We start from the raw sequence: 27,189 nt of genomic DNA on the forward strand, positions 1-27,189 counted from the left end.
AGCTAAGCTAATTTTTGTGTACATAATTAGCGTTTTAATAGTACTAATTAGTATAATAGCTGTGCAACTTATTAAATGTTTAATCAGATTTAATGCTCAATGTATGGCAGATTAACATTAGAATTTAATTGTGTCTTTAGTTTACACGTGTTAATATGGCCTGGTGGTTATTGTATGATGATAATAGGGCCGAGATTGTGGGTTCGATTCGTTGCAAGTACAATTTTTATATTTATTTTTGCAAACCAACTATATTTAATATGAAGTCGCCTTGGGGCTGAGCGACTTCATCCAAACTCAATTTTTTTTCATATATTTTTTTACTTATTAACAAATCACTAAGGTCGCTTAGGGGGAGAGCGACTTAACCTCAAGTCGCTCCGTCGCTAAGTGACTTATTCCCGGACACAGGTTCGTGCATACCTATTCTACGTTGACCCATTTTGGGTAAATACTTTCATATGCGTCCCATTTTGTTAATTTCTTTGTATTGAAAGCCTATTTTAGAAAAAAACTGGCGCACCACCCTTCTCCGTTCAAATCTGCCGCCACCACCATCTCCCCTCATTCCCTCTAAATCCCGTCCCTCTCTCATTCTCCCTCACCACGACCACCACTAATCCCACCACCGAGAACCAACAACAACCACAACCACAAGCACGCACCACCATCGAAAAACATTTCAGATCTGCCTCCCTCACACCCCCTCTGCCAGCGGCCACCAACAGTCACCACGAATAACCCCACCACTACTCTCCTCTCCGTCTCACGCCACCACCCGACCTCCTTCCTTCCCTTGAATTCCGTGTTTACTTGTGTTTTTGTTGAGGTTTCCAATGTTTCAGATTCGTTTTTTTTTGTTGAGGTTCCAATGTCTCACGCCACCACCCAACATTTCAGATTCGTTTTTTTTTTTTAAATTTCAGATTCGGTTTTTGTTGAGGTTTCCAATGTTTATATAATTTGAATTCCGTGTTTACTTGTGTCGGATTCCTTTTTTTTAAGGTATAGATTCCGTTTTGTAAACGGTTGTATTTAAGATTTCGCTTGATTTTTTCATTTATTTTCATCTACTTCTTATTTCGGTTTTATTTTTATTTTAGATCTAGTATTCTTGGTTTTTATTTTGGTTTTTTGTTATGTTAATGTTGTGGGTGTTATACTATATTTTAGATTTGTTATTTTGGTTTTTATTAAAGTTACAATTACACTTTTTCCTGCTACAATTACACTTTTTTTGGGTTAAAATTACACTTTTTTTGGTTAAAATTACCCTTATTTATGTTATAATTACACTTTTCCCTGTTAAAATTACACTTTTCCCTGTTAAAGTTACACAATTCATTTATTTTGAGTCATTGAGATTGTGAAATTTCAATCATTGTCCACTAAAGTGTAACTTAGTAAATTAATAGTGTGTGTATCTTTTATCATTTTATGAGTGTAATTTTAGTCCAAAAAAGTGTAATTTTAGTCTACAAATGGGTAACTTTAATCCACAAATGTATAACTTTAATCTACAAAAGTGTAATTTTAGTCAACGGAAGTGTAATTTTAGTCCATAAAAGTGTAATTTTAATCCAAATTGTATAACTGTAGTCCAAATTTGTGTATCTTTAGTCCAAATTGTGTAATTTTAGTCCAAATTGACAAATTTTAGTCCAAATTTGTGTAACTTCAGTCCAAATTGTTCTAACTTTTGTCCAAAAGCGTAACTTTAGTCATTGAGAAGGTAACCTTAGTAGAGATAAATGTAACTTTAATAATAGAGATAAATGTAACTTTAATGAAGACAAGTGTAATTTTAAAGGAAAAAAGTATAATTTTAACAGAAAAAAGTGTAATTTTATGGGAAAAATTGTAATTTTAACAGAAAAGTGTAATTTTAACCGGAAAAAAAGTGTAATTTTAACAGAAAAAAGTATAATTTTAACGGAAAAAAGTGTACTTTTAACAGGAAAAAACTGTGATTTTAACCAAAAAAAGTGTAATTTTAACGGAAAAAAGTGTAATTTTAACGGTAAAAAGTGTAATTTTAATCGAAAAAGTGTAATTTTAACCGAACAAGTAAGTTTAATAGATCCTAAATCACACAATACCAAGACAAAATTTTAAATACGAAATTTGGCAAATATATATAACAAGACGGATATTAACAAAGTGATATCAACAAGAATAAAGTAAAAAATGAGATTTCATAACTAATAGATTTAGTTCTAAAATCACACTATAATTTGTAAGAATGTCAATAACCGGAAAAAAAAAAGACCAAAACATCAAAATTGAAAAAAAAAAAACGGAAATGAAAAAAAAAAACAGGTCAATGAAAATTGATCTATTTTAGTAGATCTAAGATTAAAATTAAAAAAAACTCACAAATTTAAAACAATATTATATAGCAAGACGATATAAGGAGAAAAAACAAAAAAAATAAAAAGAACACGAAAACATCAAGTTAAAAAAAAAAAAAAATGACGTCGGGGTGGCGGCGGCCGGTGGGTGGTGGTAGGTGGATGGTGAATGACGAAAAGATGAGTAAATGATTTATTTGGATTTTTTGGGTTTTTTATTTGTTTGGTTTTTTGGGTTTTTTTTTTGTTTTTTTGGAGAGAATATGGAGAAATGAGATATAGAGAGAGAATGAGGAGATGTGATAATGAGTTGATGAATGAAACATGAGGAGGATTAATGTAGTTAATGAGAAAATTAGAGGAATATGGCAAAATTAGAGCACTAACCTTAATTTTTTGGTTCTCATCTTAGCCCTCCATTTCCAAGATCCAATGGCCCATAATGGGACTTATGGACTCACATGTAAGAGGCGGATTTACATGATCCTAATACTATATATATATAGTAATAAGATCAAATGAGTCATCCTCTTTACATTATCCTAATACTATATATATATATATATTAGTAATAAGATCAAATGAGTCATCCTCTTACATGTGAGTCCATAAGTCTCATTTAGAGCCAATGGATGAAGAAGATGGAGGGTTGAGATTGGAAGCAAAAAAGAGGAGATTAATGAGTTAATTTACCACTCTCTCTCTCTCTCTACTAATTAATTAACAACATATCCTAATTAACCACTAATCTAACATATATACTTTTCCACTCACCATTTCTCTCTCATCTCACACAATTTCAATACCCTCATCTCTCTAAAACCAAATAAATCAAAACCTACCAAAACCAAATAAATCAAAACCTAACAAAAAACAAATAAATCAAAACCTCCCAAAAAAAAAACTCACCCGTCGGCCCACCACCCACCACCTCCCCCACGCAGCCACCACCACCACCAACGACCACGCAGCCACCACCACCAACGATAATGCAGCCACGCACCAAGCCCTACAACCGCCACCACCCTCATCTCTCTCACCTGTCTCGCATAAACAACCACCACCACAGCCCTATAACCGCCTCTCCAGCCCCGACCACCCCACCATACCCAGCAACGCACCACCGCCCTCAACCCACATCCACCACCATATCTGCCACAACAAGACACCACCACTTCCTCTCCCGCCGCCTCCTTCAACGAACAACACCCCACCCCTCTTCTCCCTCCTCTACCGTGTTCTTTGTTGTTGTTCTTTTTTTTTGTTTTTTTTTTATTTTTTTCCAATTGTTCAGATCTGTTTGTTTTTTTCTTCTTCTTCTTCTTCTTCTTCTTCTTCTTCTAAACCCACGTTTCCTTTTTTTTTTTTTTTTTTTTTCTTCTTCTTCTTCTAAACCCACGTTTCTTTTTCCCCACCAGCCAGATCTAATGCTCCTTTTTTTTTTTCAAAACTGGCAGATCTGACTTCTTTCTTTTTGTTTTTTTTTTTTAGTAAAATTGTGTCGGTGTTATAAGCTCTTTGTTTTTTTAAAAAACAAAAACAAAACACAATTTTCAATATTGGTGTTTTTGTTTTCTTTGATTTTTTGTTTAATGTTTTAGATCTGATTGTTAGGGTTTTTTTCATTATTTTTAAAATTTTAGATCTTATATTATTTTAGTAACATGTATTTTTTCGGTTTCTTATAGTTGTTGGTATTAAAGTTATACTTTGCTCCATTAAAATTACACTTTTTTCTATTAAAATTACACTTTTTTCTATTAAAATTACCTTTTTTTGCTAGAATAACACTTTTTTCGGCTAAAATTACACTTTTTCTGCTGAAATTACACTTTTTGTTGTTGTTAGAATTACACCTTTTTCTGTTAAAATTACACTTTTCTCCATTAAAATTACACTTTTTTCTGTTAAAATTATACTTTTTTCTGCTAGAATGACACTTTTTTCGGCTAAAATTACACTTTTTGTTGTTGTTAGAATTACACCTTTTTCTGTTAAAATTACACTTTTCTCCCTTAAAATTACACTTTTTTCTGTTAAAATTATACTTTTTTCTGCTAGAATAACACTTTTTTCGGCTAAAATTACAATTTTTCTGCTAAAATTACACTTTTTGTTGTTGTGAGAATTACACTTTTTTCTGTTGAAATTACACTTTTCTCCGCTAAAATTACACTTTTTTCTGTTAAAATAACACTTTTTTCGGCTAAAATTACACTTTTTTTTTGCTAGAATTACACTTACTTCTATTGGACTAATGTTACACTCTCAATGGACTTGGTCATATTCTCATATTCTTATTGGACTAATGTTACACTCTCAATGGACTAAAATTACATTCTCAGTGGACTGAAATTATACTTTTCTGGACTAAAATTACACTTTTCTGGACTAAAATTTCATTCTCCTTGACTAAAATAACAATCTCATTGGACTGAAATTACAGTTACCTGGACTAAAATAACACTTTTTGTCATTAAAATAACACTCGTAAAATGCTAAATTACAATAACTTGTGATAAAATTACAAAAATTCAAAATATTATTCGTTAAAATCACTCGGAAAAGATTGAAGTTAAACTTGTAAAACGCAAAATTCTCGTAAATATTCCTTAGAATTACACTCGTAAAATCCTAAAATGTCGAAAACTTGTCTCGAAAAAAAAAAATGAAAAAACCGAACCAAGAAAAATGTTAACAAAATTTTCATAAACTTTGATGTATAAGACAAAAGGTGGTGTTAATTGTGTATGATAATGAATTAGTAAATGTATTATTAAAACTAGAGAGAGAAGTGAATTAATTCGTGTTAAGTGTGTTTCTTATTTTCAATCTCAAGCACCCACCAAGCATGATCTAAGGGTTGTGGGAGAGACTTATGGACTCAAAAGATATAAGGGACTTATTTGAACTTTACTCTCTCTCTCTCTCTCTATATATATATATATATATCTATATATATATATATATATATATATATATATATATATATATATAGAGAGAGAGAGAGAGAGAGAGAGAGAGAGAGAGAGAGAGAGAGAGAGAGAGAGAGAGAGAGAGAGAGAGAGAGAGAGAGAGAGAGAGAGAGAGGAGATCAAGTGAGTCCATCCAATTTCATTGAGTCCCTAAGTCCTCTTGAGGGCCATTGAAAAGATGAGATGAGAGGTTGAGATTGAAGGAAAAAAGTAGGGGATTAAGGCTAAAATAAGGGGATTGATACTAATTAATCCCTTTCCCTCTCTACCATCACTAATCAAACCCTAATTGCACTATAAAAGCCTTCTTTTTCCACTCACTTATCTCTCCTATCACACAAATATCAATCCTCTATCTCTCTAAAAACCAAATAAATTACAAAAATTCAAAATTTCTTTCCCTCCTCTCTGCCTCACTGTACTGCCTTCCTCCGACCACAGCCACAACCACCGCACATCACCACCACCTTCTTTCTCCTTCACAGATCCGCCACTACGCAGCCACGATGACAACAACCACCTCACCAGCCACCACCTCCTTCCTCTCCAACCACCACCTACAACAACACCTCCACCCCACACCACCTCAGCCCACCAGACACATTACCACCCCACCACCACGCACCACACACGGTCCCTGAAACCATCGCACGTCACCAACACCTCCATCCTTTCTCGTTTTTTTGTTTTTCAGATCTGCCACCAAACACCCACAACCACCATCAACACCGCCACAACAACACACCTCCTTCCTCTCCAACGCTCTCCACTACCACCACGACAACGGTGTTGCTGCCGCCCTCCACTACCACTACCACCACGACACACGACCCGACGCTCCTTCCACATCAACTCGTTTTTTTTTTAAAAAAAAAACTCAGCTCTACTGTTAATAACACGGTTTTCGTTGATGGTATTTGTGTTATGGTGTTGTGTTGTCGTTGATGCTGTTTTTGTTGTAGTTTTTGTTTTTTTTATTGTTTTTGTTTATTGGGTCGTTGACTGTGTTTTGTTTTTGTTCTTTGGCTTTTATTTTGTGTTGAAGTTGGTTTCGTTGGTTTGTAAAGAAACCAAAAGATTCTTTCAGCTTGTTTATTTAGATCCAAGTTTCACTTGATTTGAAAATAATGATTGTATTTTTTTTTTAAACCAAGTTTGGTTGATTGTGGGTGTTTAATTATATTTAAGGCGGTTTTGTTCATATTCAAACCTAGATCTAATAAATATATTTATTATACTCATATTTTTTACATTTACACTCGTATTTATGTACATTTACACTCATATTTTTTTACATTTACACGCATTTTTCAGATTTACACTCTACTTCTTTACATTTACACTCATAATTTTACATTTATACTCATATTTCTTTACATTTACACTCATATGTCTTTACAATTACACTCGTATTTCTTTACATTTACACTCATAATTTTTACATTTACACTTGTATTTCCTCACATTTACACTCGTTTTTATTTAAATTTACACTTGTATCTCCTCACATTTACACTCGTTTTTATTTAAATTTACACTTGTATCTCCTCACATTTACACTCGTATTTCTCTTAAATTTACACTTGTATCTCCTCACATTTACACTCGTATTTCTTTAAATTTACACTCATATTTCTTAACATTTACAGTCGTATTTCTTAACATTTACACTCGTATTTCTTTACATTTACATTTGTATTTCTTTACATTTACACTCGTTATAATTATATAAATTTGCACTCATATTTTTTGTGGATATGAGTTGGTGGGGAAGGACGATGATGGTGGCGTTTTTTGGTAGTCGGACTAAAGTTTTACTCGTAAAGGACAAAGTTACACTTATAAAGGAACAAATTCACACTCAAAGGACAAAATTTACACTCTAAAACCTTCAAATTGACTAAAAAATTAAATTTACACTCTTAAAATGCTACATTTACACTCGTAAAACATCACATTTACACTTGTAAAATGTTAAAATTATATAAATTCAAAATTTCCGTCACAAAAAATCAAATTTACACTCTTAAAATGTCACATTTACACTCGTAAAACATCACATTTACACTTGTAAAATGTTAAAATTATGTAACTTCAAAATTTCCGTCACAAAAAATCAAATTTACACTCTAAAAATGTTACCTTTACACTCGTAAAACTTCACATTTACACTTGTAAAATGTTAAAATTATGTAACTTCAAAATTTCCGTCACAAAAAAATTAAATTTACACTCTAAAAATGTTACATTTACACTCGTAAAACTTCACATTTACACTTGTAAAATGTTAAAATTATATAAATTCAAAATTTCCGTCACAAAAAATCAAATTTACACTCTAAAAATGTTACATTTACACTCGTAAAACTTCACATTTACACTTGTAAAATGTTAAAATTATATAAATTCAAAATTTCCGTCACAAAAAATCAAATTTACACTCTTAAAATGTTACATTTACACTCGTAAAACTTCACATTTACACTTGTAAACTGTTAAAATTATATAAATTCAAAATTTCCGTCACAAAAAATAAATTTTACACTCTTAAAATGTTACATTTACACTCGTAAAACATCACATTTACACTTGTAAACTATTAAAATTATATAAATTCAAAATTTCCGTCACATTTATACTTGTAAAACTCATACAACATTACATTTACACTTCTGAAATCTAAAACTCAAAACTGATTAATTAGGGGCTAGAGAGAGAAAGAAAAATTAATTAGTGTATAGAAATTTGATTAGTGGTAATTTTTTTTGGTAATTTTCAATCTCAACCACCCATCTCAATCCAACCATCCACATTTTTTTCCTTTTCTTTTTAATGGCCTTTAATCAAATTAATCTCAACCATCCATTGAGGCCATCCAATGGCCCTTAGAGGGACTTATGGACTCAATTTGAGAGGAGGACTCATTAGATCTTACATATATATATATATATATATATATATATATATATATATATATATATATATATATATATATATATATATATATATATATATATATATAGGGTCGAGATCCGGTGAGAACCACTCATATATTGAGAACCATGAGAACCTATTAGGACCGCTGGATTATACAGTCTCTATCATTACAAACCAAACATTTCTTTCTCTTCTCCCTATCTGGCTCCGCATTCCATCACCGCACATCACCAACATCTCCTTCGCCGGACATCGCATATCCCCAGATTCTCCGTCGCCGACCACCGCACATCACCGGATTCTCCATCGCCGACCAGCGCGTTTCTCCTTCTTCATTGTCATCGAGCTCCGTCGCACTCCTCCTTCACCACCATTGACAAAGGTAAGTTTCCTGTTTAAATTTATTCAATTTTGTAATTTGAAGATATTATTTCTATGTTATAACAATAGAACAATTATTTTATGTAAAATTTCTATGATTGATTGGATTTTAACCTAAATTGACGCAACAATGAATTAATTTGACTGGAATAGAAGTAAATTACGGTTCATAATCAGTACCATCCGGAATTACTTTGACTATAATATCAGTAAATTAGTTCGATTGAAATAGTAGTATAGTAGGCTTTTGTTGGATTAGGATTGTAGCTTCTTCGAAAGTGGCTGTTGTAAAGGTTTGTGCTTAGCCAAGTAAAGGATAGATTCCTTTTCTATCCATATAATGTTGGACTTTTGTTTCCACTATCATCAACAGCTTCGATAACAATTTCTATGTCTACGGAACCTTTTTCCATCCTACCCTTATATGTCTTTTATTTCTCTGTGTATCATTGTTTGTAACTTTTTGTCCTCTTTTTTTTTTTTCTTTATATGATTTTGACCAAGATTTTTAGCAAGTTTATTTAATTTTTCATTAAGATGTAGCATACCTGAATTTAGGAAATGCATAATCTCACTTTCTTTGTAAATGTTATTAATATTTTTTGTATATGTAGTGGTTATTTTGGTGCATCTACTGAATATTTCTATGCACCTAAACTTTTTTTTACGTGCATAATACTCGTTTAATGTGAAGAAAATAAATCAGATGAGTCGGATACCTAAGCTTATTTATACATGCACAAGGCAATGACTAGTTTAAATTTAGTAACTTAAGTGACCTAGTAGCTTGCAAAGTGTGAAACTCTGAACACAGTGTACATATCAAGCTGAGTTTAATTCATAAATATGTCTATGTAGAAAGGTTCATGTCAGACGGTGGCATATTTGTGATTCAAAGTGGTTGAATTGCTCTTAATTTTTTCAGGCGTACATGAGGCCTATTCTCTTTAGTAACTTTTGTTATTGTGAATTGTACATCATTAGGAATTGACTTTCAGGTGTACTCTCTGGCTTGCAGGCAGAGAAAGAAGAATTGCATGTCATATTGTCGTCCTTAGGCGAGGAGAAATCACAATATCAGGAATTTATAACAAGGCGAAAAGTGATTGCTAATGCTGCTATGAGAGCAAAGGTTCAGGACTCGATGTCTCGATAGGGCAAAATGAAACCATCCAGGATCAGTTTAAGGTATATGAGGTGATCAACTATACTATTGTACTAGCATTAGCATAAAGATGAGAAAAGTGCACAAAATATTAGCGCATCATTTGGGTTCAACTCCGAAAGCCAATTAGCTCAAATGACAGAGCATTGTGCAATGCACAAAATATGGGTTCGATTCCCATATTGGCTATGAAATACCATTCTTTCTTTTACTTTTTATTTTGTAGTCAAGAAAAATTTTTGATCACTGTGAAGCTAATCAAGCTATGCTAATCAAGCTATCACATTGGCTTATCATTTGCATTGTTGCTGCTCGCTTGAATTTGATCATGGCCTGCATCCTTATTCATAATTGTATTGTATTGTTCACATCATGACACGTTCCTATCATGAGATTTTGCAATTTAGTAGGCTATATGGGACTCGAACCCATACCTTTGTGCAAATTTTCACATTGCTCTACCATTGAGCTAATAGCCTTTAAAATAAGCTAAACAAATACGAGTATGAAATAACGGCCGTATTCATATGATTATGGTCACCTAAATGACTGGCATAAGTACACTGAAATGTTTATTGAACAAAGCAAATTCTCTTTTATAACATTAACCCTTTTATACAAAACTCCTACAACATTGCAAAATTAATAAAAACTTTGTCTCGGAATATAACAGGTAAAGTGCAAGCAGATGCAATGCCAAAATCTGACAGGTGGTGGCAGAATCATGTGCATCAGTAGATAAGCGAGTAATACCATGATACTTGCACCCAAGGCATCCAGCAAATTCCCATCAGAACTGGTCACAAGGCAGTCTGTATATAAATCCCAACAGGTATTTCCCTCCACAATGCATAGAGATGAAAGATCAATTCCAGCCCCTGAAAAGAAATGAGTCGAAATCATTGTCATAAAATTAAATTCTAGGTTTCAGTCACAGTCGGTCACACAAATACACAAATACTGAAATCATGTACAGAAGATGGCACAGCTAAACTATGTAAATGCTAAAGAATATAAACATTTTTTAGTTCAGGCTTCAAAAGTTCAGGGAACACAGCATGAACTACTTGAGTTAAGAAAACAAACATTTATTATAAAGACAACTATAAACAAGCTACTTAACTGATACATTGGTGAGGCTCTCACAAGTCACAATGCAATCAAAATGTATTAAAACCTTTCCATGATTAGCTCGCGAATAACAACTGATGTAATAGATACACTAAAATGTCTTCTAATTACATAAAAAGGCCGGTAAATACAAAAAATATCCTCCACAGTCATTTCTTTCTGCCACTACCAAAATTTAAAACAACATTGAACATTTATTGAACAAACTATGAAATAAACTGCAAGGAAGTCGAGAGACATGCGGCCGTCTCCGGTCATTAGTAGACTCTTGAAATTCAATATCTTGTTGTCTCCACTGTAATAGCCAGTGCTGCTGTGGGAATGCTCCTTGCTAAAATCCCAAGATATACTGATATAGCATTACAAATTTCATTATCATGATCGCGGATCGCCATAAAGAGGTTTCACTCAAAGAATTAACACCACCAACAAAGAAAACCAGAAGGATACACACACACACACACATATTATATTGACGGTCTTAGATATTTCATCCTTCATGACCACCACGGCACCACCAGTGCATTATTTACCTAAGAAGCATTCCTCTTATACTACATATAGAAAAAAGAAAATCTCTGATCCCTAATATAGAAAAATGCATGAATAAAGGGTGATTATGTACTTGCTTCAAATTTAAAGATCTAATCTAGCACAAAAGTCCAAATTCCGAGCAAGTAATAGAAGATTAGAAAAATTAATCGAGTGGAGTTGCTCAATAACTTAAATTAGCAAAGATGTGGATTTCTTTGTGATGAGCTACTGGCACTCAGTTCGGAAGTTTACTTTAACTGCAGCCTGCTTTTTGACAGTTAAGCATGCATCACAATTCATAAGACTCATTTTACACGCATTGACTTGCCTATGCAGCTCTAAAACCACTCATTTTTTAGCGAGGCATTATTCAAGGTTGTTTAATGCACATACATTGCATTTTCATGCATTTACAAGGCTACCTCATGCACTGATAAAACAATTGCACCCAAAAAGCTTGCCATTCTTTTAGGACTGGAAATGGTTTAACTTAAAATTAATGTCCTTAACCAAAAGTAATTTGTAATTTGATGCAACTGAAGAACTTTTTAATGTACATATAACCTTATTTCATGCACATATAACCTTATTTCATACACATATAACCTTATTTCATACACATAATAATCTTATTTCATGCCCATATAACACTTATTTCATGCATGTACACGGTTTTTTGATGCACATATATTACTTTTTCATGCATCTACAAGGCTACTTCATGCATTGATAAGTCTATTGCACCCCAAACCCTAATCATTATTATTGGGACAAACGATGGGGAGTAGTGTCCTAAAATTTAGGACGGCAAAAGGTTTCGGGTTGGATTAGGCGGGCCGCTTCATGGACCCGCCTAATCACCCTAAACCCTTTCCCTTATTATCATGTGAACGACAGCAAGACCAAAAGACATGCTAAAGGGGAAGACTGAACCCTTTTTAGGGGAAGAGATTAAAATTAGGGGAATAGTGTCCTAAAATTTAGGACGATACCCTTTCTCGGAAAAGTCATTCAAAAGGGGATTAAAGAGAAAAAAGACAAAGTGGCGCACATTTTTACATATTTCATGCATTTACAAGGTTGTTTAATGCACATTTATCGCCTTTTCATCCATCTAGAAGGCTACTTCATGCAGTGAGATGGCCATTACACCCTAAACTCTTACCATTATTACTGGGTCGGGGATCAAAAATCAAATACAAAAAAGAAAAAAAAAAGATAAAACAATGCATATTTTACATATTTCATGCATGTACAAGGTTGTTTAATGCATATATATCGCTTTTTCATGCATATACAAGGCTACTTTATGCACTGATAAGGTTACTTAAGCCTAAACCCTTACCATTCATGCCCGACTACAATTTAACATAAGAACATTGAATCAAAACTATTTGTTACAATATTTTAGATACTAAATTCATATGAACATAAAAAATCAACAAAGTCTAAACATCCTTGAACTAAACTAAGGTTCGCCCCTATTAGATAAGATCTACTTGTATTAGTTTTTTTTAGTTAGTCCTCAAATCTCTCTAGACTCGTGAGTCGTGCGAACAAACATGTGAGACTAAAGCTACAAAAGGGGAAAGATCAAAATAGTTACGAAATGTAATGAGAATTCTGAACCTATAGCTTCTAAACCCGAACGAATATAAGCATATTGACAAGTTTAATAGCTCAAAACACAGCGCGTATGTATGCTAAATCTGCAATGGTAAAACTCAAGATATATATAGACAATTTCAGCAACAAATCGATACAATCCAGTTTAATTAACGACGAAACATCGATTCCAATGCAGGAAACACGCTAAGCGACATTTGAATAAGCAAAAAAATAACATGCTAATAATCGAGTTTTTCGAAATATTATAAATTGTATAAAAGTCATGTAATCAAAACTTGAACAATTTCCGAGCATAAAACTGATCAAGAACAATAATTTATTTGTACTTTTGGTTATCAACTTTAGCTATTGTTAATACGCTAAATGTGGCTAGTACTGCCTTGAGAAATCTCATCTAAATTTCAGCCAAAAAATGAAATGGGCGTGTAGACAATGACAACTTTTGATATACAAACAGAAGGAAGATTGGTAAATGGTAGAAGACAAAACTAGAATGAAATTAGTTATATCTTACACCAAGTTGCTCAGATTGTCAGGAACCAAAAATTCCAACCAGCATCTTCGATCCCACTTGGATTAATCATCAACTTTGGCGGTCAATTCGAACCCGAATTGAATTTCTTCTATATTATAACACCAAGATTAGATAATGAGTTTGGATGGAGCATTTGTTGAAGGCTTGGAATGAATAAGTTCCTTCACCTGAAATTAAAGCATTCTATAATTAGGTTAAATTTGGGGGAAATCATTAGGGTTCGATGTCTTTGAATTATGTAAAATTTGGGGGAAATAATTACCTAAATTAGGAACAATTCAGCAAGAATGACTCTTCTTGGGCAAGAGTGGTCGTCTCGCCGCCAATTTATGTCGCCATATGCAGGTGACAACGTTGGTTGATGGTTGTAAATGAAGGAGAGAGACGATGATAATCGTTGAGAGAGATAAAAAGATGAGAGAGAGTACGTTTTCTTAAAATGAGGTTATTAGAATAGTTTTGGGGTGGGGTGGTTGGTTGTGATTTTTCAGGTTAGGTAAGTTAATCTTGTCGTCCATTCAGCAATAGATCGAAGGCTATAAGTGGTTCTCACAGTTCTCATTATCTTAATGGTTCTCACAGGATCCCAAATCTATATATATATATATATATATATATATATATATATATATATATATATATATATATATATATATATATATATATATATATATATAGGTCGGGGTCCCGTGCGAACTAATGTACGGTATGAACTGTACGAACTACTCCAGATATAAAACACGCGCATCATTCCTTTCTATTCCAACACCAAACTCAACTCCTGACTTCGTTCTCTCTCATTCTTATTCGCCCCTACCACCATACCTGACTTCCCTCTGCCTCCTCCAGTACCACAACCGCCGCCACCAGTCAGAGTTTCCTGACGACCGTCGGACGTTGTGCTATCTGTCACCAAGCGTCTCATTTCACTACCCTCATTTTCATCTCTAACTTCCGTATAATTAACATTCTCTATGCCGTGTTTCCTCTACGCAGTCCATCGCTTCACCTCCATTATTACACCTCCAGATTCAGTCCATTATCAGAAAAGGTAAGCTTTTATTCTGACTTCTATTTCCTTTTTTCATGAATAGTATCTAAAAAAAAATTAGGTTTTACTAAACAATTGGAATTCGAAAAATTAGGGTTTAGTAATTGATTTGAGATCGTATTTTGTCAAACAATTTTGTGATTACCCAATTGCATATGTGCTCTGTCATCTCTGAAACTATCTAATTTATTCAGCGACAATGTGTCGTAAAATTGTTACTGTCACTCGGGTGGTCTTGTCGGTGTATGGTGACGGCAATGTGGGCAGTAGGTGGCTGTGCGTGGTGGTGGTCGTGGGAGTAAGCAGAGGCGGTGGTGGACTAGTCATGTGTGGTGATGGGTCATGGGTTCGATGGTGATGGTATGTGGTCTGTGGTGTATGGATACATAGATTAGTACTTCTAGATACACTTATTTATTACTCTGGATACATGTGTATATTACTTATGAAATAGCCATGTCCTATTCATAAGGCATGACATCCGGATAGGTGATTGATGGATATCGTCTTTGTTGACCGGAATATTCAAATGGTGGTGGTTGCAAATTTGTGATTTAGCAGGTGGGTTGAATGTTGGTGTTGCTGGCTTGCTGCGATGGTCCAAGCCACTGCCTTTGACGCTGGCCTGCGCGATTAATTTTGTGTAGAACCCTAATTTTTCCTCCTATATGAAGATGACTGCACATGAAAAATTCGAGGTAAGGTTTTTCAATTGATTACAATATGATCATTATTACAGCATTGAATTCAATTTTTGTGTGCTGGTCAATCACCATCCTCCCTTGCCGCCATTCTCACCCGCTCGTCCCACATGTCGTGTTGCTTGAAAAGGCATGTCATTTTTTTTATTTTTCTTTAGCATTTGGGATCTTGAAAACCCCTTCCATTCATGTTTCCCTTAATTGTAAATTTGGGTAATTTAATTTTTGATGTGTATATTTTCTGTTTTCACTTTTCAGTGTTATTTTTGTTTGATTCACCTCATTATTGGATATGGAATGGACTCTTATCATGCATCAAGATATCAAACTTGATCCGTTACTGATATTCATCAAAGTGAATTAAGGTGATTTCAATGCTTAAATTTCACTTTTGTTTGTGTACTTTTAGAAGTTTGTTGTTATATTAGTTTATTGGGTTTATGTTGTGGATGTTCAACTTCGCAGAAAGACAACTAATACTGTATATACCAACCTGACTCTCTCTCTCTCTCTCTCTCTCTCTCTCTCTCTCTCTCTTAGGAACAAAAATTGTCAGTGGTAATAGTGCAATTGATCTCAATTGAAGGACGACCAATGAAACATTTGTTTTGTGCGTGTTTAGTAGCTAGATAAGTCAACAATTCGATAAGAATGACGACCCATTTAGAACCCAATTTACCAAGATTGGCGGAAGCATTTGCATGATATGTTAGGCTAAATTTGGAGTAGTCTGGTTTGAAAAAAAAATTCATGTTTCTTTTGATCACCACCTTCAGTGTATTGAGTTCGTTTGTTTCTTTTTATTAGAATGTAAGTCTTTATTATTAAAGCACAACCAATTCAAACTTCATCTAATACAACTTCAACTTATCATAATAAGACCAAATATCAAATAAAGCCTATGACAAATGAATATATTCTGGCACTTGCATTATCTGAACTTCCTGCACTTCAACAGGCTATGAACTCCTCATTCTTCTGAGCCATCTTTCATCCCTTTCCTGCATTGGTTTATCTCAGCCAATTTTTTGAGAGATAAAAAAATTCTTCCGGTGTATAGCTCATCGTTGTCGATTACTGCAACGTCTGATACCCTATTTTCGCCTCCATTCGCACATAGTGTGCAGATTTAATTCCAATTATTTGCGGTGGTGATTGTGCTTCAGATGCATTCGAAATTAGGGTTTGTGACGGAAAAGCGTCGACGACTTGGATTTCGGAAAATGCGGGTGACGTGGGGGTGACGAATTCCGAGAGGGTGTCGGTGAAGGTTATGTCAGTGATTCAGGTTTGGGGTGTTGTATGGGATGGTCAGTGCGGTCTCTGAAGTTATCTCGGTGTTCGGCAGACGGCACCATTGCCAGAAGCATTTGGGGAGTATGTCAGAGGTTCAGTGGCCAGCTACCATAGGTGAAGAGATGCTCCATGTGTATTTGGTAGTGCTATGTATTTGGATACATAAAATACATCACCAGATACATGAAGGAAAACTATGAGATACACAAATATGTCACCAAGGAAGCAAGTGGCACCTACATCAGCTTAAAGACATTTCCTGTAGAGTGTGTTTTTTGTCTGAGTACATCAGCTAATAACTTCATTTTTGCATATCCTGAGTATTGGAACTAGCTTCTACTTTTTAATTTGAGACATTGTATTTGAATGAGAATCGTAGAACTATTTCGTTCCTATTTCCTTCAATTAACAAATGTAGTAGCATGGAATACATGGAAAATGTTGAGATTATGTCAGCTTTATATGTCAGCTTTATATTACCGAATATGAATATTGCGTCGATAATTGCATCAAATGACTATTGCATTATACTTGTATTATATAGAGAAGTAGCGGATGGAAATTTCTGTTATTTTATCTCCCCTCCATATGACTTTGAGTAAAATTAGTAAGCACACGTGCTTACGAGTTATGAATTGCGCGCAATAGTTGAATTTATAATTAGAGTAAAGAGGTTTCATACATGGAGCAATATCATAGCTGTCAGAATCATGATGCAGATCGTAGGATTGTAGCCAAGGAAAATAATTTAGATCGTGACAAAGTCGTTCCTATAATCGTATAGAGTTGTGTGAGATTGTTTGTAAAAGTAGTCAAGATCGTAAAAAACTCATTTTTCTAATCACACATTTTTTTTCTAAGAACTTTGTGATTCAATTGCTCTTCTAACTCTACTGCAACTCTAATTAAAGATCTAAGTAGTAAATTATTATAATTACTATAAACTGTCGCAAAGATTTGACATAATCTCATTTGCTTAACCCTTTTAGAGGATATTACGATCATAATTTCCATTTTATGATCTAATCTTATTGCTCTATCTAGTGCATCTAGCATGGCATAGATGTGTATCTAGCAAGGTAAATGTATGTATCTAGCAACTTAAAGGAGGTGTATCTAGCTAGCTAAAGGTATATATGTATCTAGAAATGTAAAGAAGTGCATCTAGCTACCTAGAGGTATTTATCTAGCAACTTAAAGGAGGTGTATCTAGCTAGCTAAAAGTATGTATCTAGAAACGTAAAGAAGTGTATCTAGCTACCTAGAGGTATGTATCTCACAACTTAATGAGTGTATCTAGCTAGCTAAAGGTATGTATCTAGAAACGTAAATAAGTGTATCTAGCTACCTAGAGGTATGTATTTAGAAACATAAAGAAGTATATCTAGCTGCCTAGAGGTATGTATCTAACAACTTAATGAGTGTATCTAGCTAATTAAAGGTATATATCTAGAAACGTAAAGAAGTGTATTTAGCTACCTAGAGGTATGTATCTAACAACTTTATGAGTGTATCTAGCTAACTAAAGGTATGTATCTAGAAACGTAAAGAAGTGTATGTGGAGATTACTTATTTACTTATCAGTTGGATCATTGTGAAGGGAACAAGAAACACTTGATTGTCAAGTAAATTGTATAGACAAACACCAGTGGTGACTTCTTCTAAAGCGAATGCATTGATTACTAGTAGAGTAGTAGTTACGATAGTCGACAAGAGTTGGTAGTTATTCTGATGCAAATTTGATTCATTATTGCATCCACACTTCATTACAAGCTAATCATACAGCAAACAAAACACTAGTAGAGTTGTACACATCAGTTCGGAACTTGACTACAGGATTGACTGACTTCAATCATCGTCTTAAACAGTTAATGACAGTTATCGAAACTTCATACTTCTTAAAATCTGACCTGTGCAACAGAAATACAACTACATTTAAATAAGTAAATCAATTAATGATATGATAATATCTATTAGGTGAATACCGCACTACCGCCGGCAAATTAACCGGCCACTCAAACTCTCTCTGCTGGTGCCGCACACACATCCCCCTCACCAGCGACGCCCAATTCAACCCATCAGCATTCCCGTTTTTCCCTTACTGTCGACACATTTCCCAACTCCGCCGCTACCTCTCACCACGGTGACCACCATAACGACCACTTATCATCGTCGCATTCGATTCAGAATCTTGTCTCACCACGGCGACTAACCTCAGTGTCGACTCACTGTCGAAATACGAGCACAACATCAGTCGGAATCAGTTATCGTTACTTTTTTTTTAATAATTCGATCTAATTGCTAGATCTACAATAAACAAAGAAAAGGTGGGATAAGTACTATGAGGATGAAACGACACGGTGTCAGGTTCCTCTCCGGCGTCGGGGGTGATGCGGATCTGGATGGTGTCCGGATGATACGACATAGGCGAAATTAATAGAAACACAAAGAGGAGAGAAGACGTCAGCGCCGGTGAGGAAAACAGAACTTAGATGGCCGCTAACAACGCCGGCGTCATCGGTGTTCGCTGGTGACAGTGGTCGGTGGAGGTGTGGAGATGCAAGAGGATGACGAGGGAAGTTGTGGTTTTTAATCCAATGGTTATTAGGGGTAGGATAATGTATGGGAGGATTTAGAGAAGTAGTGGGGGTGTGAAATGTCAAGAGGACCGTAGATGTTTTTAATCCAATGGTTATTGCTTAGTTTGTAAGTTCACACCGAACTTTCAGATTCGCACGAGATCCTATATATATATATATATATATATATATATATATATATATATATATATATATATATATATATATATATATATATATTATGTTGAATAAAATACAGTATTTATATACCATATCATCAACACTCACTTCGAGTATTTTTCCCAAAATACTTAGTGATACCAACATGCGTCGATACCCCTCTCACACGACCTGGATGCTCTGCTTTGCCGATTGCCCTAGCAAGAATGTCATCGCGTCCTTCAAACTTCCATTTTCCTTCCTGTACCTCCTTCTCATAGATCCTCTACATACACATAAAACCATTATGCAACTAAATTTTATTTAAACTCACAATTATATAACCGACCACCAGTGGCATGAGTGACATATTTATTCAAACTTATAATTTTCTCTTTGATGGCCTTATCATATGGAGTTTCTAACTTTGCATTCTTAGGAGTATGACCGGCCACACAAGCGTCCTGACAATTGACAGTTCCAAGCTTCTTCTTAATCAATCTATAACCACCTCTGGAGCCATGAAAGACGCTCTCTTTCTTTGAAATGTTCTCTTGGTTTTGCCTACTCATAGTCTTCATAAAATGAATTGTACCGAGTAACGTAAGCATATTTCATTACTTATTAAGTGATTACTAATAAAGTGATCCCAATGAGTCGCAGATAAATTACCTTAAACTTGTCAGACTGCCTATAAGCAATAAAGTTATACCAATCTTGCTGGCTGACATACCGATACTTCTTCGTTGGTGGTTTCTTGTTTATCTCTCCGGTCTTCTTGTCGAACAAGTGGTTCTGAGCAACCTTTAACTTCCATGCTCTGAAAGAATCCCCTATCTGTTTTTTAGGTAACCATCATGTTCTTGGGGGACAGTGTAAGCTGCCTGCATATATGGTGAGCATATTTGGTTAGTTTCGGCTAGTAGCACATATCGAATACTAAGATAATTTCATCTCACTGCATTTATTATTGTATATACATACCTTTATTCTCCCCCATAGCTTTTCCTCCTGATCTTTACTCAACTGATCGATACGCGGTAAACCGAGAGGCACATACTCTCTTACACAACAACCAATCCAAGTCGCGAATTTTGAAGCAAAGATACCATCTGGTAGCCCCGTTGATTTATCCAATTGAAGTTTATTAGGTAACCCTCTATCTATTGCTTCTAGGGAAACCCTGTGGGTCCTTCGCCCAGTATCCGATTCCAAATTATTCTCATCACCTGAATCTTCTTCTTTTGACCTTTTTCCATCATTTCTTTTCTGCTTTCCACCCATATCTAAACAAGAAATTAACAAACTACTAAATTTAAGCATTAAGTCGACATAGCAGGAGCACCGTCTCAAATAAATGATCATACAGTATACCTAAAAATATAGATTTGTTTAACACACAATATACTTAAAATAATAGGTGTTGTTTAACACACAATAAACCAAGATAATTAGGGGATAATATCACAACTAAGAAAATAAAAACATTAAGTTAATGAGATGAAGGAGTAGGGTTTATTATTACTTCTTCAAAGAGGAGAAGCCGGCCTCGGTATGGCGATGACAGAGGGGACGGCAGAGGCAATGGGGATGGCAACAACAGAGGCGACGACGACGGCGACAACGACTGCAAATACGATGGCGACGGAGAATAGTAGTGGCTCTAGGGAAACTCAGTGTTCGAGGGTTTTAAGTGAGCGAGGAGAAGGTTTGGATGTGTGTTGTTTGAATATTTGATTGAAACTAATAAACATGGGTTAAGCGAAACCGTATTCTGTATTTTGCAATATGACCACAGCTGACTATAAACCCGTAATTGTTTTCATTATATTACATCGGTTGGTGCCTAACCGTTGTCATTTATCTTTCATTGTGTCAAGTTTTTCCCGCAAAAAAAAAGCATATTCCATATTTGGTAATCCGTATTAAATTAGTCCACACTTCTTTCCTCAATTAGGTAACTGGGATAGCAAGTGGGGGAAAATGGAAATTCAAGACTAAATAATACACAACCCAATGTAACTTCTTTCCTCAATTAGTTTCTTAAATACAATCTAATGAGCAATTAATAAACATACATTAATAAAATGACCCAAAATACACTACGTTATGGATAATATCTCTTCCCATTAATGATGGTGTAGGAGTCTATTTCAACTCTGGTATTTTCCTCCAAATTCGACATCACTTTCGATGACCTAAACCACCATTGACGCCATGATTTTATTGCTTCACTCATGGTAGATGCATACCAATTGCATCTGGGTAATATATACCCCACCATCAAATCGTCAGAAGAACCAACTTCGAAAGCCGATGAATTCATCAATCCATTCATGCCGAACTGACGATTTCCATTTAGTTGCAAAATGACACCTAATATAATCAAATATAAGCAATTCATAAGAACATCACCCATGTAGGGCCAACATGTTCATCTAGATACGAGTTAACCACCGTAAACTACGAAGTACGGGATACCCTCAATACCCAGTCGAGTATTGCAAAACAAGGATCAAGGAAATCCACTCGGTCGAGTGAAAGGGTCCACTCGGCCGAGTAGGTGTCAGTCGGTCGAGTCAATGGTGCACTCGGCTGAGTGTCACACGGCAGAATTTGGTCCGGTCCAAAATCACTTCCAAGATCACTTATCTAGCACACGAATGCAAATAAACCCAAGGGTGTCTAATACACCATCCAATAACCACATTCCAAAACAGACTATCGGCCTTATGACCATCATTACAATACAATCAAAATAAAACATTCAAGTTACACGACTCACACATTATGATATTTCAAAATTTGTTTCACAACCATTTCATTCCTCCTACACCCGCTGACGGTATTGCAATACCGTCACCAACAACCACACCGTAGTGCGAAACAATAACCACATTAACACCTATCGCATTTTATGCAATCTCATGGACGTGGTATTAATATCACCTATAGCAATGACAACCTCACGACTCAGCGAAACACTACATCAAAGTCACAATGCCTTGCATGGATGTTTCACAGAAAGTTTAGAAGACAATTTTACAAACAACAACTATGTTGCTATTCATGCGGTCGGAGTCTCCTGTAACCACTTTCACCCTCTACACATTCATGCTTAGATTAAACGGTGGTACTATATAACACAAGGAATCAAAATACCTTAACAACACAATTGAGTCCACATGCATTACATATCGTACTCTCAATATCTCACAAAATAACACTCCCGAAAAAATCGGTTTTCAATGGGCAACCTTGTCTCTCCATCTCACAAAATGACACCCCCGAAAACCGACGTCGGTATAATACTATGATCGCCGTTTATTTACACGTATATAATTACTCTCAAGTAGTTTTGCCACCAAACATTACTAGAACTTTTTGCTAGATACCTTTCACCATCCGATCTACTACTTCTATCACTTAGAATTGTCACTCACCATCCATAGGTGGTTTCGTACAATCAACTTACTCGACTCTCAGACTTGGTATAAACTAAGTCTCTTCCTAGTACTTTCCAACTCTCAAACATAGGCTATCTACAATTCTACGCTATAACCCTTCATTTTAATCCTCTAATGCACCCACGCTTCTAGACGCGAAGTAATACTCCCTTGATCACAAAATAATACTACTAGTGTAAAAGGTTTCTCCCTCAAAAGTCCATTGGTCCGCTATTGCCTTTTTATATCTCTCAATGTTCATGCCTTACCTTGTCAACGTACACTCATATTGTGGACAAGGCCCTCGGGAACTGCGTCCGCGGGATCCACACCAGGCATAATCGACTCGAGGTTCTTTCGAATCGAATTAAGACATATTAGAGTCGCCACCAAGTTTTTTGGGAACTTGGAACCGTTCAAGTCAACTTTACACCTTTCATCGAAAAGCATAAAGCCAATCGACTACGAGTGATTAAAGATAAAGACTTGTACCCTATATCACTCGATTTGAATGACTCTCGTAATCCAATGGTATTTAGACGGATCCGCAAACCATAGATCTTGAGTAAGGGGTGAGGGTACGTGTTGGGAAGCCCATAAAGACACCCAACCCCGCCCGTCGATAACGGCCTCTACTAAGTCAAGTGTCGGATTTCAAACAAGGTCATAGCTACTACGATATATGAAATGCAAACGTTGTTTTAACCCTATCATGTGACAACAATTTCTATGTCGTTTTAGATGCAACTAAACTAACTTTGTCAAAGTTGTAATTTAGCATGTGGGTTGATTGATCTAGCAACATGTAAAGCAAACAAACAAGGCTTAGGGGGAATGGGGGAGCCGTTGAGATCTACCTATTACAAACCAGGCATTTCATGCCGACACAACAACAAATTAAAGATACAACTCGATCTAAATACAATTGCTACATACAACACTATACGACACAAAACACACGGCCGTTTGGCCTTGAAAACCGTGCACATGAGGGGTGGCCCACGGCTCACATGACCCACGGTCCTTGGGTCACTCCTCGTAATGCGTGCTCGCGCTTAATCTCATCGAATTAGACATAGGGCTACGCACCAAAGCATGCATTAGCATAAACCGGGCCATGTTGCTTTAAACAACATGCGGTTTACTACGCTCCTACAAGCATTGGGGAACAACCGTCTAACCAAACAAGACTAAGATTTTTAGAAATCATTTGACTCGATAAAAGAAAACAAACTTGAAAGATTACAACTCGATAAACCAACGATAAATTACAAACAATGAAACAACGAGAAAACAAACGGTATAAAAACAAAACGAGAAAGGTAAAGAAAACGGCCACCTCACGGCCCAAACCAACGGCCACCCTCACGGCCAAGACGAGGCCAACCTAGTTCCTAAGTTAGATTCATTGGTTAGATCGAATGATTGCGAAAAGGGATAGGAAACAAGTTAGAAAACGAGTTAAAAACGATGTTGATTGATTGTCGCATGAGGGTGCATTCTACACGGCCTAAAGGGTCTAATTAGGTCAAATTCGCTAATTAATTTAACTCATCGAGTGTCAATAAGAAGGTGCTAATCACGCACTCTTATACTAACGAGAAATTAGGTGAAAGAGGGAGATGCATTCATTAAGTTACAGAATTGTTAGTTGATTTTTAAAGCTATGTCGATGTACCCTAATGTGTCTAATTAGGTTATCAAATTGGTCTAATGTCATCTAAATGAGTTATATGTTAACAATCAGAAGTCATACTAACATGTGACGGATCCTAGGGTATGTCGAATTGGCCGAAACAACAAGGGGGTCAAAAGCGAAGAGCGAAGTTAGAAATTCGTTTTATTTATGCCCTACCTTGAACACGAGGATATGTAAATGAGACGGGGGTGTACGACCGACTGAAGTAGCGGTTTATTTTCCCATCTCAAGTCAACGCGGGTGTTCATGGTGGTACTTTAACTCATACTCGGACTAAACTAGTTTCATAGTTAATTTAAAACAATCGATAAACAAAACGAAAACAAACAAAAAACAAACTATAAAAAAGGCATAAGAAAACGAAATAAAAAAAAGGAGAGAAAAGGGGATTTGATGCACCCTCAACCTACATGTATCGTTGACACCGTCTTGGGTCGTAATCGATGGTAGATTTTGTCTCGAGAGGCCGTCGTCGACGAAGAATAAAGCAAACACGCGTTTTGGAAACTTTCTGGACAGCGATTTTAAAACAGTGATATCTCCCTCGTTTCACGACGAAAATTCGATCTAAAAGATGTTTTGGAAACTAGAAAGAGAGGAGAACAAAGATCTTAAAGCGACCCCTGCTCGTTTTGGGTTATTGGGCACGAAAAACGAGCACAAACAGAACTGGACAGACAAGAAGAAACGCAAAAAAGCAGTGTTATTTCACTCTGTTTTTCGAGGGATTTCGTGTACTCTCAAGGGCAATTTGGCTCGTAATTCTTTGTCTAATGTGTAGATGGATGTTATGTGGTTAATTAGGAACAAGAAACTCGAATTTTTATGGAGTTTTGATGGAGGAACGAATGGGTTTTCAAAGAGGACACACAAACAGTTTCAGTTTGTGTGTCGGTTTTTGTTTAGGGTTTTTGAAGGATGTTTAGGGTTTGTTTCTGAGGTTTAAAGCTTATGGGTGATGGTAGGATGTATGGAGAACTTAGAGGAATGAATGTATGGTGAAGGGGTGGTATTTATAAGGAGTTAAAATAGGTTAGAAGAGAGGGAGGGCAATCGGGCTTCATCCCGTATGGCTGCTGTCCAGCCGTTTTTGTGAGGGTTTGAGGGGGGTTTTCTTGGTGATTAAGCTAGGATAATATGGGTAGGATACTAGGGTATGGGTTAGGGTTAATGGGTACGGGTCTTGGTAGTGTTTGGAGCGGGTTTTGGGCTCGGGAATTGAGCTGCCAAAACAGGGGCTGCTCGGTTTATGCGTGGGCTGGTTGGGGTTGTTTGGGACGAGAATTTGGGCCATGGTATGGGGGTTCGAACAAGGGTGGATGGGTAGAGGCTTAGATGGGTTAGTGTACTCGAGATTCGTGCCAATTCGCAAAGGAAACGGGCTCAAAAACCGAGCTAAAATCGAGCTCAAAAACAAGTGTTCAAAACGAGTTTTCTTCGCTTTTAAAATCGATTTTTCAAATCAATTAACCCATTAAAATAAATGACTTTTCAAATCAAATATACTCATAAAATGATTTTTCAAATCAAATATTTATTTTATTTTCAATAAAATAAACTTAAGAAAATAAATTCAAAATAAAATAAAATAAATTGAATTTACCTAAAAAACCATAATTTAAATATCATTTAAATTAACAAAATGAACTCACTTAAAAAAACATTAATTTAAATATCATTTAAAATAATAAAATGAATTCACTTAAAAAAACATTAATTTAAATATCATTTAAATTAATGAAATACTTCATCGACGACGCCCATTCTACCTCGTAAACGAGCTCCAAAAAATGACAGTGACAACTAAAGAATACATGTGTCCTATCATCATCGGGTGTTTGTCGGGTTCTCTATAAATTCCAATATCGACGGATACGGGTATCTACAGAGCCCCCACTTTGACTGAGGCTTGGACAAGGCGAAGGTCAAAGTATACCCCAGGTCCCTTTCGACCTGAGGATTCTTCGGGTCGTTTATAGTCCATTAGACTTGCGTATATAAGCTCGCCAGCCATAAGAAGAGATCATACCTGAAACTTCGTTGGGGATTGACTCTCGCTTCTGTTGTGTCAAATTATCGTCATTGGTCGTCGACCCATAAATTGCATATATGGTGGATTGAGCCTTATCCTTAGGCGCCTACGTATCCGTTTCTGACGGAATCAAACCCGCGTCGTAGTTCGGCAACTGATGACACATGCCCAAAGTTTATCATCTGCTGGCGCTTGTCCAAAATTCATCATCTGTTGACATTTGCCCAAAATTTATCATCTGCTGGCGCTTGTCCGAATGGGACGGGACTTTCCGAGGAGGTTGCCGCCGCTTTCATCATTTGCTTTCAGCTACGAAATTCTTCCATTTCATACTCTTGTATTGAATTGAATTCTTGGTGGATATCATCCTTTACATCCTGATAATGGTCTCTGGAGCCTACGGCTTCAGAGCCCCCAGTTTGCAATGGCTCTAAAGTCGAAGACTTTAGAGCCCCCAGTTGAAGCATATCCTACTACATTTGAAGCACAAAAACGTACTAGCAATAAACATCACATAAGCACATTTGGATCATTGATCCTAAAATTAGATCATTTGAAAGATTGGGTCATCGACCCGAAAATTGAATT

The 27,189-nt window shown here is 35.7% G+C and overlaps 1 long non-coding RNA gene across 3 annotated transcripts; it reads left to right on the forward strand.

The window, feature by feature from the left end:
• Window positions 1–14,417: 14,417 nt before the first annotated feature.
• LOC141623277 (uncharacterized) lies at window positions 14,418–17,170 on the forward strand. 3 transcript variants are annotated; one of them, XR_012533277.1, is made up of 4 exons: window positions 14,418–14,689; window positions 15,248–15,387; window positions 15,649–15,755; window positions 15,931–17,170. It is a non-coding gene; the product is annotated as an uncharacterized LOC141623277 (long non-coding RNA). The 3 variants fall into 3 exon arrangements; XR_012533279.1 differs by having other exon boundaries at window positions 16,349–17,170; XR_012533278.1 differs by having other exon boundaries at window positions 15,251–15,387.
• Window positions 17,171–27,189: the final 10,019 nt, after the last annotated feature.

The sequence above is a fragment of the Silene latifolia genome, chromosome X (assembly GCF_048544455.1).
Source record: "Silene latifolia isolate original U9 population chromosome X, ASM4854445v1, whole genome shotgun sequence".
NCBI lineage: Eukaryota > Viridiplantae > Streptophyta > Magnoliopsida > Caryophyllales > Caryophyllaceae > Silene > Silene latifolia.